At 43.6% G+C, this 15,573-nt stretch overlaps 1 pseudogene; it reads right to left on the bottom strand.

Annotated features, from left to right (window-relative positions):
• Window positions 1-10,629: 10,629 nt before the first annotated feature.
• On the bottom strand, window positions 10,630-10,807 carry LOC138785099 (U2 spliceosomal RNA; annotated as a pseudogene).
• Between the last annotated feature and the right edge of the window lie 4,766 nt (window positions 10,808-15,573).

The raw sequence follows: 15,573 nt of genomic DNA, 5'->3' as shown, positions 1-15,573 counted from the left end.
AAAGGGGATTCATCAGAGAAAATGGGTTATCCAGTGCTACAAAAACATGGCCACTTTCCCCCTACTGTTGTCTCCAGATTGGGTGGGGTTTTGAAACTCAGTTCCATTGAAGTAAATGGAGCTTAATTTCAAACCGCACCTGAACTGGAGACAACAGTAGGGGGAAAAGGGGCCATGTTTTTGTAGTGCTAGATAACCCCTATAACCCCAGTCCTCCTGCTACAACACGTGCTACAACACCCTACTCCCATAGAATCAGTACTGAGGAAAAAATGTTATTGCATAGAATATCACCCAGGGCTCTGGAATGGGGCTCCGGACTGCAGACCCTACGGGTATCATCAGATCACGTGACTTCGTCACAGGGCCTGGAAGGATCTTTCTGTGTAGGGGCTGCGGTGGGAGCGACAGATATTTTCATGCACTTTCCCTGTTATGGTTCACCCTTATTGGGTTTTTAGGTGTTTTTAAATGTGTGTCCATTTGTTGTGTAAATTGCTGTATTTTTTGTTAATAAAGATATTGATCTATTAGGTATATGATTGTGGGTGCGCCATTTTTTGTCTTTCTGTGTTGATTTTGAATATGTTCTGTAATAGGGACATAGGCAGCATCCCATATCTAGATTATTAGCAGCTCCCACGTTTGTTTGTACATAACTTTCATTGTATCTGATGGCCTGTAAAAATTTCAAACCATTGTTAACAAATATATGTTCCTTAAAATCGCTTTATTCCCAGGCTTATAGCGCTTTTATCCTTTGGTCTATGGGGCTGTGTCAGGTGTCATTTTTTGCGCCATGATCTGTACTTTATATCAGTACCTTGATTGCGCATATGCGACTTTTTGATCGCTTTTTATTACATTTTTTCTGGATTTGATGCGACCAAAAATGTGCAATTTTGAACTTTGGGATTTTTTTTGCGCTTACGCCATTTACCGTGCGAGATCAGGAATGTGATTAATTAATAGTTCGGGCGATTACGCACGCGGCGATACCAAACATGTTTATTTATTTATTTATTTTTATAACATGGGAAAAGGGGGGTGATTCAGACTTTTATTAAGGGAGGGGGCTTTTTATTAAAAACAACCCTTTTATTTTTACTTTAACCCTTTGAGGACCAGGCCCAAAATGACCCAGTGGACCGCGCAAATTTTGATCTTAGTGTTTCCGTTTTTCCCTCCTCCCCTTCTAAGAGCTCTAGCACTCTCAGTTTTTTATCTACAGGCCATGTAATGGCTTATTTGTTACAGGAATAGTTGTACTTTGTAATGGCGTCATTCATTTTACCATAACATGTACGATGGAATTCCAAATATATTATTTATGAAGATATAAATAGGTGAAATCGTAAAAAAGAATGCAATATGGTAACGTTTGGGGGGTTCCTGTGTCTACGTAATGCACTATATGGTAAAAGCGACATGATACCATTACTCTATAGGTCAGCCCGAACACAACCATATGCAGGTTTACGCAGATTCTCTAATGTTATATATTTTTTTTAAATGAAATCCTTTTTTTTGGCAATTAATTATAAATAAAATGGGACTATTGTGACGCTTATAACGGTTTTATTTTTTCACCTACGGGGCTGTATGGGGTGTAATTTTTTCCGCCATGATCTCTAGTTTTTATTAATACCATATTTGTGAAGATCGGACGTTTTGATCACTTTTTATTAATTATTTTATATATATAATGTAACATAAAATCGGTAATCCGCGCACTTTTTTCCCTCTTTTCGTGTACGCCGTTTACCGTTCGCAATGACGCTTGTTATATTTTAATAGATCGGACAATTACGCACGCTACGGTATATTATATGTTTATCTATTTATTTATTTTTATATGTTTTATTTATATAATGGGAAAGGGGGGTGATTTCAACTTTTATTGGGGGAGGGGTTTTGGGGTAGTGTGTTAGTGTTTTTAACTTTTTTTTTTTTTTACACATTTGAAGTCCCTTTGGGGGACTTTTACATTCACTACTTGGATTTTTACACTGATGATTGCTATGCCATAGGCATAGCATTGATCAGTGTTATCGGCGCTCTGCTCATTGAGCCTGCCTGTGCAGGCTCAGTGACCAGAGCGCCGATCGGACCGCGCGGAGGCAGGTGAGAGAGCTCCGGCGGCCCGTTTTACCGATCGGGACCCCCGCAGTCACACTGCGGGGGTCCCGATCGGTAAGTGACAGGGGACTCCCCCTGTCACTTACACTTAAACGCCGCGGTCGCGCCGCGATCGCGGCGTTTAAGGAGTTAATGACACGCGGCAGCGCGATCGCTGCAGCGTGTCATTACCGGTGAGGTCCCGGCTGCTCGCTGCAGCCGGCCCCCACCTCCTATGAAGCGCGCTCCGCTCCGGAGCACGCTTCATAGCGTGAGAAACACCCAGGGCGTACAGTTACGCCCTAGGTCGTCTGGGGACAGACTTCCATGGCGTAACTATACGCCCTGGGTCGTCTAAGGGTTAAAGTGTCACTGTCGTGAAATTTTTTTTTGCAGAAATCAATAGTCCAGGCGATTTTAAGAAACTTTGTAATTGGGTTTATTATCCGAAAAATGCATTTTTATCATGAAAAAGCAGTTTGAAGCTCTCCCCCCTGTCTTCATTGTTCTCCTATGGAGAGAGCTAAAGAAAAGACCAAAACAGGACAACAAAGAGTTAATCTACAAATCCCTCACCCGTTATCTCTTCTGACCATCACCAGTGACCTGTCTGAGCTCAGATTACAGCTGCCACCCAGCTCCGTGCCTGTAATCCTCTGTTATCTGCTGCCGGCTAACTCCCTCCTCCCTCCTCCCCCCTCCCCTCTCCCTAGAGCACACAGGGTACGACTCCTGCAACAAGTCACAATTTTCAGATTTTTTTGAGTGGATGAAAAAGAGGAAGGAGGGGGGGGCCTGGGAAAAGGCTTTTTACATGCAGATAATGGCAGATTTGGCTAATAAACCCAATTACAAAGTTTCTTAAAATCGCCTGGACTATTGATTTCTGCAAAAAAAAAAAAAAAAAAAACGACAGTGACTCTTTAAGGCTGGGTTCACAGTACGTATATTTCAGTCAGTATTGTGGTCCTCATATTGCAACCAAAACCAGGAGTGGATTAAAAACACAGAAAGGATCTGTTCACACAATGGTGAAATTGAGTGGATGGCCGCCATATAACAGTAAATAACGGCCATTATTTCAATACAAGAGCCGTTGTTTTAAAATAACAGCAAATATTTGCCACTAAATGTCGGCCATCCACTCAATTTCAGCATTGTGTGAACAGATCCTTTCTGTGTTTTTAATCCACTCCTGGTTTTGGTTGCAATATGAGGACCACAATACTGACTGAAATATACGTAGTGTGAACCCAGCCCAAATCTGGATATAATAAAGATTAAGTTTTTATGGAGTGCTGTTAACCTATTTTTCTATTGAAGTATTTGAATACAATATGGACTTTCTCTGTTTATGAGATGAGCACCACTTTTTAATATACTGAGCTCTTGTACTTTGTCCATAAACACATACTGCTATTTCAACTTAAAGTGACACTGTCACCCCCTTTTTGCATTCTGACTTCTCTACACAGGTGTAAAGGGTAAATTTAGCAGTTTTCCTTTCTTATTTTATATCATAAATCATGGTGCTTGCTCAATTAAAAAGTGATCACAGCACCACCATTGGTCCCGCCTATCCATGACATCATAGGCACATAGGCCCTGCCCCCTCTCTGACCATTGGAACAGGCTGGCCTAAAGGTCTTGGGGACTATGTGCTGATGACGTCAAGGAAGGGCGGGGCCAACTGTGGTGCTGTAGGCGGGGTTAAGTGGCGCTGTTGCTGTGAAGCCCCGTCCACTTAGCACAATCGGCAGTTGATAAAAGATCGCTGTTTACTTAAACAAGCACCATGACTTATTATATAAAATAGGGTATAAAAACTGCTAAATATACCCATTACACCTGTGTAGAGAAGTCAGAATGAAAAAAGGGGGTGACAGTGTCACTTTAACCCCTAGGCGACCCTGGATGTACCCGTATGTCCAGGGCCGCATCCACACGTTCAGAGCGGGGCCGCGCTCTGAACCACCGCTCTCCCGGGTGCCGCTCGTAGCCCGGGACCGTGGCTATTAGCGGGCATGGTCCAATCGCCGTGCCCACTAATAGAGTAATCGGATGCAGCTGTCAAAGTTGACAGCTGCATCCGATTACTTGATGCAGCCGTTCCCTGGTGTCTATTGGGGTGGATCGCTCCTCCGCGACGTTGTCCCGGAGGAGCGATCCACACATCTTACCCCGTCCGGGGTCAGCGCCGTAATGGCGCTGATCCCGTCTCGGCACTTGATTGCTTCCGGCTGCAGCAGCCGGAAGCAATCGATGTGCCTATCTCATCGACCTGTGCTGCATATCGATGAGAGATCAGTGCACTTATACTAGAAGTCCCCCAGGGGGGCTTCTAGTATAAGTGTAAAAGTACTAATAAAAGTGTTATTAATAATAAAAAGCCCCCTCCCCTATTAAAAGTCAGAATTCCCCCTTTTCCCAGGGTATAAATAAAAATAAACAAATAAATAAACAAACATGTTTGGTATCACCGTGTACGTAATTGCCCGAACTATTAATTTATCCCATTCCCGATCTCGCACGGTAAATGGCGTAAGCGCCAAAAATTCCCAAAATGCAAAATTGCGCATTTTTGGTCGCATCAAATCCAGAAAAATTGTAATAAAAAGCGATCAAAAAGTCGCATATGCGCAATCAAGGTACCGATAGAAAGAACACTTCATGGCGCAAAAAATGACACCTCATAAAGCCCCATAGACCAAAGGATAAAAGCGCTATAAGCCTGGGAATGGAGTGATTTTTAGGAACATATATTTGTTAACAATGGTTTGAATTTTTTACAGGCCATCAGATACAATGAAAGTTATACATGTTACATATCGTCATAATCGTAACATCTTGAGGAACATATATAACAAGTCAGTTTTACCCCAGGGCGAACGGCGTAAAAACGAAACCTCCCCAAATAAAAGAAATGCGTTTTTTTTTTTTTCAATTTCACCACACTGAATTTATTTCTGGTTTCGCAGTGTACTTTATGCAAAAATTCAGCCTGTCATTGCAAAGTACAATTAGTGACGCAAAAAATAAGGGCTCATGTGGGTTTCTTGGTTAAAAAAATGCAAGTGCTATGGCCTTTTAAGCACAAGGAGGAAATGAAAATTCAAAAATTAAAATTGGCCGGGTCCTCTCAGGTTTAAATATAAATAAATCACTGTTATCAACTTATCCTCTGCTTGATATCAAGCACACATTGTGGATAGGCCTCATTAGCACAGAGCTATTTTTCTGCGAGCATGGTATGACTTTACTCAGAGTACCTACAGCAATGTAACAGATACATTCAAAAGACCGAGAGCTGATGTGCATCCTCAGTTTTGTTGCGTGCAATTTTAGATTTCCATAAATATCCAGAATGGCCACAAGATGGCACCATAATAACAAGTTGAAAAATATTTCCTGATTTACAGCATGAGGGGGGAAAAAAAGAGAACATTTATTCTGCAGCTTGGTGGGATTTTTTTTTTGTTACTCACTATGAGCTGAAACTTTTATATCCATTCATATTTAATTTTTTTTACATGCAAGGTCCCACCGACTACAGATGGGGAAAAAACGCCCACTTTTCCACACAGTATTAAATTGAATGACGTCTGTCTTTCACCTATTTTTTTTTTTTTATTGAAATCGATAGACTAGGGATAGAACAACACAGACAACAATCAAAGTCGTCTGTCTCATCTTTTGTTACCTATGTGTCACATCCATCCTCTCATTCACTTCAGTAAAACTGGACGAAACAACACCTTATTTTTGTGCCTGACAGGAAAACTTTGCAGACAAAGTTTTCCTGTCCATTCTAAAAGATATCCATCATCAAAACAGAGGATACGTAAGGACACCATTCTGTGGAAAATAAACTCAGGGAAATCCCAATCAACTCAAGATACCCTATCTGACATCCAAAAAGAGGAGGAAAATGAAGTGAAAGAAACAGATGGGTGTGGACCCAAGTAAGTTTCAGATTTTACTTTCATCCCATCATTCATTCATTGAATGGAGAGCAGTACCGTAACAAGTGTCAGCTGGCAACAGTGAAGTAGCTGGCAAGTCTGGGGCTACTCAATAGAGTTGAGTATTGGTCCGGATTAATAGCATAAAATGTGCTGAAAATCCCGAGAAAAACCAAAGAGAAACACAGGAAGACACTTATCCATCATGTAATACCATTAGTGAGGCATCCGATTACCTACATTTATTCTGCAACCTGAGAGCAAACCCAAACATCCAACCAATGTTATTGATAATTATGTTCTTGTGAAAGTGATAATATGGCCCCCACAAAGCCCTGATCTCAGCACCACTGAGAAGTCCGGGCAAATAAAAAATAATCAGAATGGGCAGGGGAGAACATAATAAACACCCTATACTTACGGGTCCCCGTGCCCTCGCAGCGCTGCATCTCGCACCTGGACACCCACTAGGATTCTCCATCACCACTGCAGTCACTGACTGGCTGAGAAGGCTATGTCCCACCCTTCCCCACCAAGTTGTGACATACTAAGAAATGGTGAGAAGATGACATCTGGCGGGGTTCGCGAGCCCAGTGATGCAGCGCTGCGGTAAGCATAGGTTCTTTATTATGTTCTCCCCACCCCCTGCCCGCAGTGTAATTATAAATTTTTCCAGACTTCTCCTTTAAAAAACAGAGCAAGCTGACGTCCACAGAAGATGCGATGAGTTCTCCAAGATGTTTGGAACAACCTCCAAGTTTCTTTGAAAACTATGTACCTAAAATAATTAATGGTGTTTAAAGACAAAGGGTCTTTAGAGGGAGACTACCAGCAAGTTCATACATATGAACCTGCTGATAGGTACCTGTACTGGAGAGCTGTATTCCAACACCGGTCTTCTTATTTCTCATCGTGGTGCGGTTTTCTTATAGATCTGATAATCTGAAGATAATATGCAAATTACCCTGTTCGGTGTACCAGGGGCGTTCTTTGGCCCCTCAGGGCACTTTTGCACCCTCTTGCAGCATCCTACGTCCCCTCCTACATATGCAGAGTAGATAGACATGGCTGCTTATGGAACACTGCCAGTGCACTGCACTGAGTAATTTGCATATTATCTTCAGATCTAACTACTAGAAATCAGCGCCACAGAGAGAAATAAGAAGACCGGTGCTGGAATATGCTTCTGGCACTTGCCTGTTCTTTTTTGTGCACAGTGCTGAGAATGAAGGTATATCTCTTACCTTCATCCTCAAAACCGTTTCTGTGCAGTTCGAAGTTTAATCCTCCATTTAGTAGGTCTGTTTGGAGCACTAGGGGCGGACTACAGCCCCCAGAGCACAGATCCGGTTGGCCTTCTCCCCTGCTAATCATTAGAATGGGTGGGCCTGCTGGGGGCGGATCAGTGCTCTGGGAGCTGTAGCCCTGCCCCCAGTGCTCCAAACAGCCCTAGTAGAAGGAGTATTAAAGGGGTAGTGCGGCGCTAAAAAATTATTCACAGAACAACACACATTACAAAGTTATACAACTTTGTAATGTATGTTATGTCTGTGAATAGCCCCCTTCCCCGTGTCCTACCACCCCCACCCGTGCACACGGAAGTGTTGGTGCATTATACATTACCTGATCCATGTCGAGGGCCGTCCGCCATTTTGTGAGAACATCATCTTCGGACGGACGGCCGAGTCGCTGCCACCCGTCCCCCCTCCGCCGCGTCACAACTGTGCTCAGCCGCGATTGGCTGAGCACAGTTATGCTCAGCCAATCGCGGCTGAGCGGCTGATGACGCGGCCGCGTCATCAGCTGCTCAGTCGCCATTGGCTGAGCACAGTTATGCTCAGCCAATCGCGGCTGAGCATCGGATGACGCTGCAGAGGGTGGCCGGCATTCGGAACAGACGGAGCTGTTCGCCGACCAGCCGAAGAAGATGTCACTGAATGAAGATCGGAGACGGGTGTCGGCACGTGACAGGTGAGTATAGCGCACCACACTTCCGGGTACACGGGTGGGGGTGGTGGGACACGGGGAAGGGGGCCATTCACAGACATAACATACATTACAAAGTTGTATAACTTTGTAATGTGTGTTATTCTGTGAATAATTCTTTACCGCCGCACTACCCCTTTAACTATTAAACTATTACCCCCTAAAAGTTATACAAATCACCAATATACACTTATTATGGGAAATGCTTATAAAGTGCTTTTTTCCCTGCACTTACTACTGCATCAAGGCTTCACTTCCTGGATAAAATGGTGATGGTGCCCCGTGTGCAAATAGGGTGCTCTTACAAGGTTAGATTCATCTAACCTACTGATAGTTTCCCTGTAAAGATCAAGCAAAAAATTGTTATATCGATCGTAAGCTAGAATAACGACTATTGTTCTGTGTATTCTGGTGAATGATGTCAGGTCATTCGCAAAAGCACTTGTTTGAGATCGTTAATCGGAGAAAAATCACTTTGTCTAATAGGACCCTATTCGGCAGATTATCACTCCACGTCATAAAGACAGCGATCAGCCGATGACAATGATCATCGGCTCAGCTTGTCTTTTGACCTAAAATCATTGGCCGACAGGCGTGCATCGTTACCTGTAATAGCGATGCGTGGCTGATGGCTACCTGGTTTAGTCTTCACTTCTCCCCGCAGTCGCCGGTGCAACTTCAGAGCTGGTGTCTGAAGTTTCAGGCTACTCAGCCAATCACTGGACTGAACTTTTATTTACACATTTAGGCCTCGTTCACACACTGTATGTTTTAGTACAACAACAGCCTTTGCTGCAGCTTTGCAACAACGGCCGTTGTTAACTAACATTGCATGATGACATTGAAGTACATAGAACACCGGCCAGTGTTTTATGCGGCAGCACAAAAAACTGACATGTCTTTTTTGTGCGGCCGCTATTCAGTGAACAGTTAACATGGCCTTAAAGGGGTTGTCCAGCAAAACACTTTTTCTTTCAAATCAACTGGTGTCAGAAAGTTATATAGATTTGTTAGGGTCCATTTACACAGAAATATTATTTGACAGATTATCTGCCAAAGATTTGAAGCCAAAGCCAGGAATGGATTGGAAAAGAGGTGAAATCTCAGGCTTTGCTTTATGACCTGTTCTCTGTTTAAAGTCTGTTTCTGACTTTGGCTTTAAAGGGGTTGTCCGGCGATAAAAAATTATTCACAGAATAACACACATTACAAAGTTATACAACTTTGTAATGTATGTTATGTCTGTGAATGGCCCCCTTCCCCGTGTTTCCCCCCACCCACGCTAGACCCGGAAGTGTGGTGCATTATACTCACCGCATGTCGTGTCGTCCACGGTCTCCGATCGTCAGCAGTGACGTCTTCTTCGTGAGTCCGGCGGATCTTCCCGAGTGCTGGCCGCCCTCTGCAGCGTCATCCGAAGCTCAGCCGCGATTGGCTGAGCATAACTGTGCTCAGCCAATCGCGGCTGAGCGGCTGATGACGCGGCCACGTCATCAGCTGCTCAGCCGCGATTGGCTGAGCACAGTTATGCTCAGCCAATCGCGGCTGAGCTTCGGATGACGCTGCAGAGGGCGGCCAGCACTCGGGAAGATCCGCTGGCCTCCCGAAGAAGACGTCACTGCTGAGGATCGGAGACCGTGGTCGGCACGTGACAGGTAATGTATAGCGCACCACACTTCCGGGTACACGGGTGGGGGTGGTGGGACACGGGGAAGGGGGCCATTCCCAGACATAACATACATTACAAAGTTGTATAACTTTGTAATGTGTGTTATTCTGTGAATAATTTTTTTCGCCGGATAACCCCTTTAAACCTTTGGCAAATAATCTGTCAGATAATCTTTCTGTGTGAGAGGAATGAGTTAATCCATCCAAAGTTTGAAGGAAGATATAACAGGATAAAACACTGAGAGGAATGAGTTAATCCATCCAAAGTTTGAAGGAAGATATAACAGGATAAAATAGAAGAAAAATAAATTCTTTTCTCATGAACTTTCCTACATGACTGAATCCTGTTCAAGGACATACAGCTGGTCCACCGTCTGTTCCCAGCAGATAATAAATGTTATTTTAGAATTCACATTCTCGTAAGCAGATAACAAAATGTTTTTTAGCATCCTTATGTATGTATCAACATCCTTATGTAAACAATTTTAATTGAACATTTAATCTTATTGTATATCCATATCTGTCAAAATATATCCGTAGTTATTCGTTTTTTGAAGTTGATGACGTGTATAGTGTATGACTTTGCATTTTACATTCATATCCATTGGTTTTTCCTGTATAAATAAAGGTGGGTTCTCAGAGATGAGGAACACACACCAGACTTGTTTGCAAGATACGTAGTCTGTGTCCTCATTCTAAGTGCATGGTGTGGGAGAGGGGATCCGGACCCATTCTCCAACTCAATTAGGAAACAGCCAACAACAGTAGGCCTTCTTTGGGAAGGCACCCCGACATGTGTAAATGGACCCTAATTTGCTTCTATTAAAAAATCTCATGTCTTCCCATACTTATTAGCTACTATATGTCCTGCAGGAAATGTTTTTTTTTTTCTTTCTTTTATTGCACTGAACCTGGAGGCACTGCAATACCAGGTCAATGCCTGGAGAGGACAGAGCAAGCTCTTTTTCCATCTCCCTGTTCTAAAAATCCATTTAATATATGGTCCCCAGATAGGGGACGTATCAGATATTAAACTGATAAGAACAGATACTACACTTGATCAGAGAAGCAGACCACAAGAGAAGCCCTGGACCCAGGATAGGTAATGTTTGCCAGTTTAGCAAGCCCTTGTTAAATGATTATCGGGCTGTGTAATAGGCCCAGTAAATGAGCGCCGATCTAGCAGATCGGCGCTCGTTTACTGTTATTATCGACCCCCCTTCGGCCCATGTAATACTACCCTTACTATAGTGATTGGGCCATGTTATACTGCCCTAAGAGCCCTTAGATAGTTTGAAGGCAGCTCTCACCATCTCTGGCTGTAGACAGTAGACAGGTGGGGGGTTATTTCCTTCATTCAGACCATTCCATCTAGGTGTGTGGTGTCCCCACTGTCCAGTCTGCATTGTGTGATCAGTCCCAGCAGGGATTCTTAAACAGTTGTCTAGGCAGATCCAATCATCTGCTCTTCCTGTGCCACTCCAGACAGTTCATTGTGTATTCAGCCCACCAGGCAAACAGATCAATAGTATAGGATGTCTATACACACCTGGACTGGAGTTTCTTGTACTATACATGTGAAAGGTTTATATTATTTTATAATATCACATTATCAAAGTGTTAAACATATTTTTTAAAGAATTTTCAGAGATGTCTTTTCTAATTTTCTGTTATACTAAGGCTAGGTTCACACTGAGTTTCTGCATCTGTTTCTGCACTGGTGTAACTACCATGGAGGCAAACCATGTAGCTTCTATGGGGCTCATGTGACAGAGGGTCAGAGCAAGGTCACCCCCGGCAGTGTGTGGTCTCCTCCAGTTGCCCTCCTGCTCCAGTGATCCCCAGCTGCCCCCCTGCCCCAGTCACCCACAGCTATACCCCCCTGCCCAAGTCACCTCCCACCTGCCCCGTCACCCACAGCTGCCTATCTGCCCCAGTCACCCCCCAGCTGCTCCTCTGCCCAGTCACCCCCAGCTGCCCTCCAGCCCCAGCCACCCTAGTTCTAATTGCCCCCCCAGTGCCCCTGCTCCAGTTGCCCCCTCTTCTTTGTGCCAGAGGTTATCGAGGGGGGGGGGGGAACTCATACAGGATTCATGGGGCCCTATGCAGTTTTTTGCTATGGGGCCCTATGAATCCTAGCTACACCCCTGCGTTCCAGTACCTTTAATAATAATAATAATAATAATAATTTTTATTTATATAGCGCCAACAGATTCCGCAGCACTTTACAATTCTACAGTAAAATGTGGTTAACCATGCCTGTGTACCACGTCTTTGTGCACTTTAACATATAAGTCAATGGAAAGCGGATCCTGCAGTATGGCATACAACAATTTTTACCATCCGTTTTTGCATCCCTTTTTTCCTACATAGATACCTCAGTACCTGCTTCCTCGAGTTTCTTCACATGGTTGAATCCTGCTGTTTTTGGATTGGTATTTTTTACTGTTTGTACATCTCTAGGAGACAGAACATATAAATTGTGCATTGCCATGTTCTGACCTCCATAACCTTTTCATTTTTGAACCTATGGAGCTTTGTGATTTAGTTTTTTGCACCAGCAGATATACTATTATATGGACGGTATTTGCGGTCTATGCCGATAGAATTCTATTGGCTTCACGGCCCATGATTGAAGACCTGTGATTCTGCAAACTGCAAAACCAAGAAAGATGTGTGCAGGAGGTCCGTGTATTCTGCAGGCTTTCACAGAACAAATAATAACTGTGCAAGAGATTTTTTGCCAGTGCTGAAGTTGAAAGCTGGAGGTATCTTACAGCTACCCAGCAATTACATTACATTTTTGTAGTTTCTGATGTTTTACTGCTGCAGCTGAAAACGGGCTAAATCCTGGAGCCGGCCATGTATTGATCTATCTCTTATCTAATCTATCTTCTATCTAACAATTATCTCCCTATTATCTAGTCAATCAATCAATCATGTATTTATTATCTATCTATCCCCCATACTTCCGCTATCTCTTGTAAGGGCAGCGCTAACAGCACAAGGTCCTGCAAACCAGCTAAGTAGCCATGTTTAGTTGTGGTAGCATCACCATGACAACCACAGAGGCCATATGTTGTGCAGTATGGGCACTAGTACATGTGTCCCTCTTTGGTTGTCCAAGTTGACAAGCCCAAAGTTGGGAGGTATGTGCTTGTTACTGTGCCAGGCTTGGGTATATCACATCTACAACTACCTGTGTAATCTCTAAGCATTATATTCAGAGTTCTTAGTGCCCTGTTCATAAGCCACTTGCTTGGTTACAAGTGTGTATAACGACCTCTCTAGTAAAGCGCATCACTAGTCAAGGGTTAATGCTTCAGTCCAGGCTGGGTTCACACTACGTTTTTGCAATCCAGATGAAAAAAAAACGTATGCCTTTGTGTGCATCCGTTTTTCCATTGATTTACTTAAAAAAAACGGATGAGTTTTTTTAATGGACACAAAAATGAGGTTGACTACGTTTTTGTGTACGTTAAAAAAAACTGAAAGTTTTTTTTTTTAGAATGAAAGTCATGGATTACAAAAACGTAGTGTGACCCAGCCTTACTGTGGGCATCTGTAGACACCATGGCAAACATGAACTGTGAGGCAATTGCTTATGTCATAAATAAGATTTTATAAAAGAAAGGCACACTGATTTGATTAGTGTCATCTTGGATGCGCCAGAGGACCTTGAACTTGACTACTGGAGGATGACTCTTTGTAAGTCGGATCTGCCATGTTTTTCCGTGTCATGTGACTTTAAGTAAAATTGTGACCATCTGATACCTGATCAAAATGCGTCATGTCGTTATTTTGTGTTCTTTGGTCTCATTAAGTGTTCTTGGGAGTTGGGGGTTCATCATATATATCATAAAGCCAGACATCTCCTATGACCATCTCCTATGAGCCCCTTTTGTAGCTCCTCGTGGCATGTAATAGTGCCGGCAGTGAGCAGGAAACAAGAAACAAGCAAGCGCTGACAGCTCCTCAAGATCGGCCCCTGTAATAGATTATGATGGATTCCAAGGCTTTAGGAGCTATACACATTTTCCATAGAGATAGTGTTAGCTGATGTACACGTTACCTATGTTTCCTTAAAGGCTGATCTGCCTGGAGCAAGGGGATTTATCTAGGTAGATTTAGGGTACAAACACAGACACCGTATATGCAGCAGATATGCAGTAGTTACACAGCAGATAAGATCTAAATAACTGAACATAGCATCAAATCTGCACCATCAAATCTGCTGCGTATCTGGTGTGTGTGTTTGTACCCTAATGGCCCTATTCCACGGGCCGTCTAGAGGAGCAAACAAGCGCTCTCAGCGTTCGTTTGCTCCTCATTCCCCGCTCGCTGCCGCCGCTATTCGACGCGGCTGCAGCAAGCGGGTGAGTGCGGGAGGGGCGGCGGGGAGCTGTGGGGGGGCTGCCCGGGTAATCGCTGATCGTCTGGGCAGCCCATAGGATACAGCAGCGTCTGCTGCCGACGCTTCTATTCCACGGAGCAACAGCAGAAGAGCTGTATCAGTCGCTTGTTTTTCAACATGTTGAAAAACAAGCGACTGCAACGATCAGCAAACATGAACGATGTCGGCTGATCGTTGCACTCTATTCCATGGGATGATTATCGTCCGTAGCGGCCGAATAAGGACGATAATCGTTCCGTGGAATAGGGCCTAATGTTCAGCCATCTCTATTACATCTCCACAAGGTTTGGTACCAAGATTTCCTGGCTGCCTGAAAGGAAAATCTGCCGAACTAGGTACATTTAGAATTTAGCAGCTTTAGCATAACTCCAGTTAGTATCTGTAGTCACATCATATTTTATGCGCAATACTTTACATGATAAAATGAATGATGCCAGTAGAACTAGAAATTATTTTGTTAAAAAGATTTTGGATCAGGGAAGGTAAGGAGGGAAATATGTAAACAGCAGGAAGGGGTGTGAAGGAGGACCTATATGCCTCATAATAGGTGCTAGACAATACATGATACTAGTTCTCATTGTATTGGGAGGATCCCCTAGTTGTGTACACTACTGTTCTATTGAGATAAGACAAAAGGATCTGTATACTGCAGCTCCCACTATTCTTTTCTTCTTATACCTGTGGGCTCCACACCCTGAATATCTCTGTGGGGGTCCATGGCACCAGGGCCGGCCTTAGGGTAGATGGCGCCCTGTGCGAAACCGTCTTCTGGCGCCCCCCCAGGACACCATAATAATAAAAAAAATATATATATATATTATATATATATATACACACACACACACACACACACACAGGGACGGAGCTGCTGCTGTCCCTGTGGCTGTGCTGTTTCTGCAACAAAGTAGCTGTCCTTTCCAATTTTAGACAACCCTATTAAAGGAGTTATCCAGGATTAAAAAAACATGGCTACTATCTTTCATAAACTGCTCCTTCCCAGTCCTCAGGTTGTGTGTGGTATTACAACCCAGTTCCATTGGTGTGAATAGAGACAAACTGTAATACCACATACAACTAAAAAATAATAATACATTAACATACGACAATACTCAATACTAGACTCACAGGGGGCGTTTTCTCTGTATGAATGGCAGGTGATGTTTTTGCAGGCCCTTTTTCTTTTCTTCTTGTTTAGACCATCATGGAGACTTTTCCTGGTGACACCTCGACTCCGCAGAATCTGCCAGAGAAACATATTAGGCTCCTCTCTAATGCAGCACCATCCTCATTGCCATACAAATCCTCATCTGTATCACTTCACACAGTAACAGAGACCACTCTGTGCCCCCATATAAGCAGTGTGTCCAATACATACCCCCAAATAGTAGTCAGGCCCCCTCTGTGCCCCCATATAAGCAGCATGCT

Source organism: Dendropsophus ebraccatus, chromosome 2, assembly GCF_027789765.1.
Source record: "Dendropsophus ebraccatus isolate aDenEbr1 chromosome 2, aDenEbr1.pat, whole genome shotgun sequence".
Taxonomy (NCBI): Eukaryota; Metazoa; Chordata; class Amphibia; order Anura; family Hylidae; genus Dendropsophus; species Dendropsophus ebraccatus.
The sequence above is the reverse complement of the archived record's forward strand: the minus strand, read 5'-3'. Positions and strand labels throughout refer to the sequence as shown.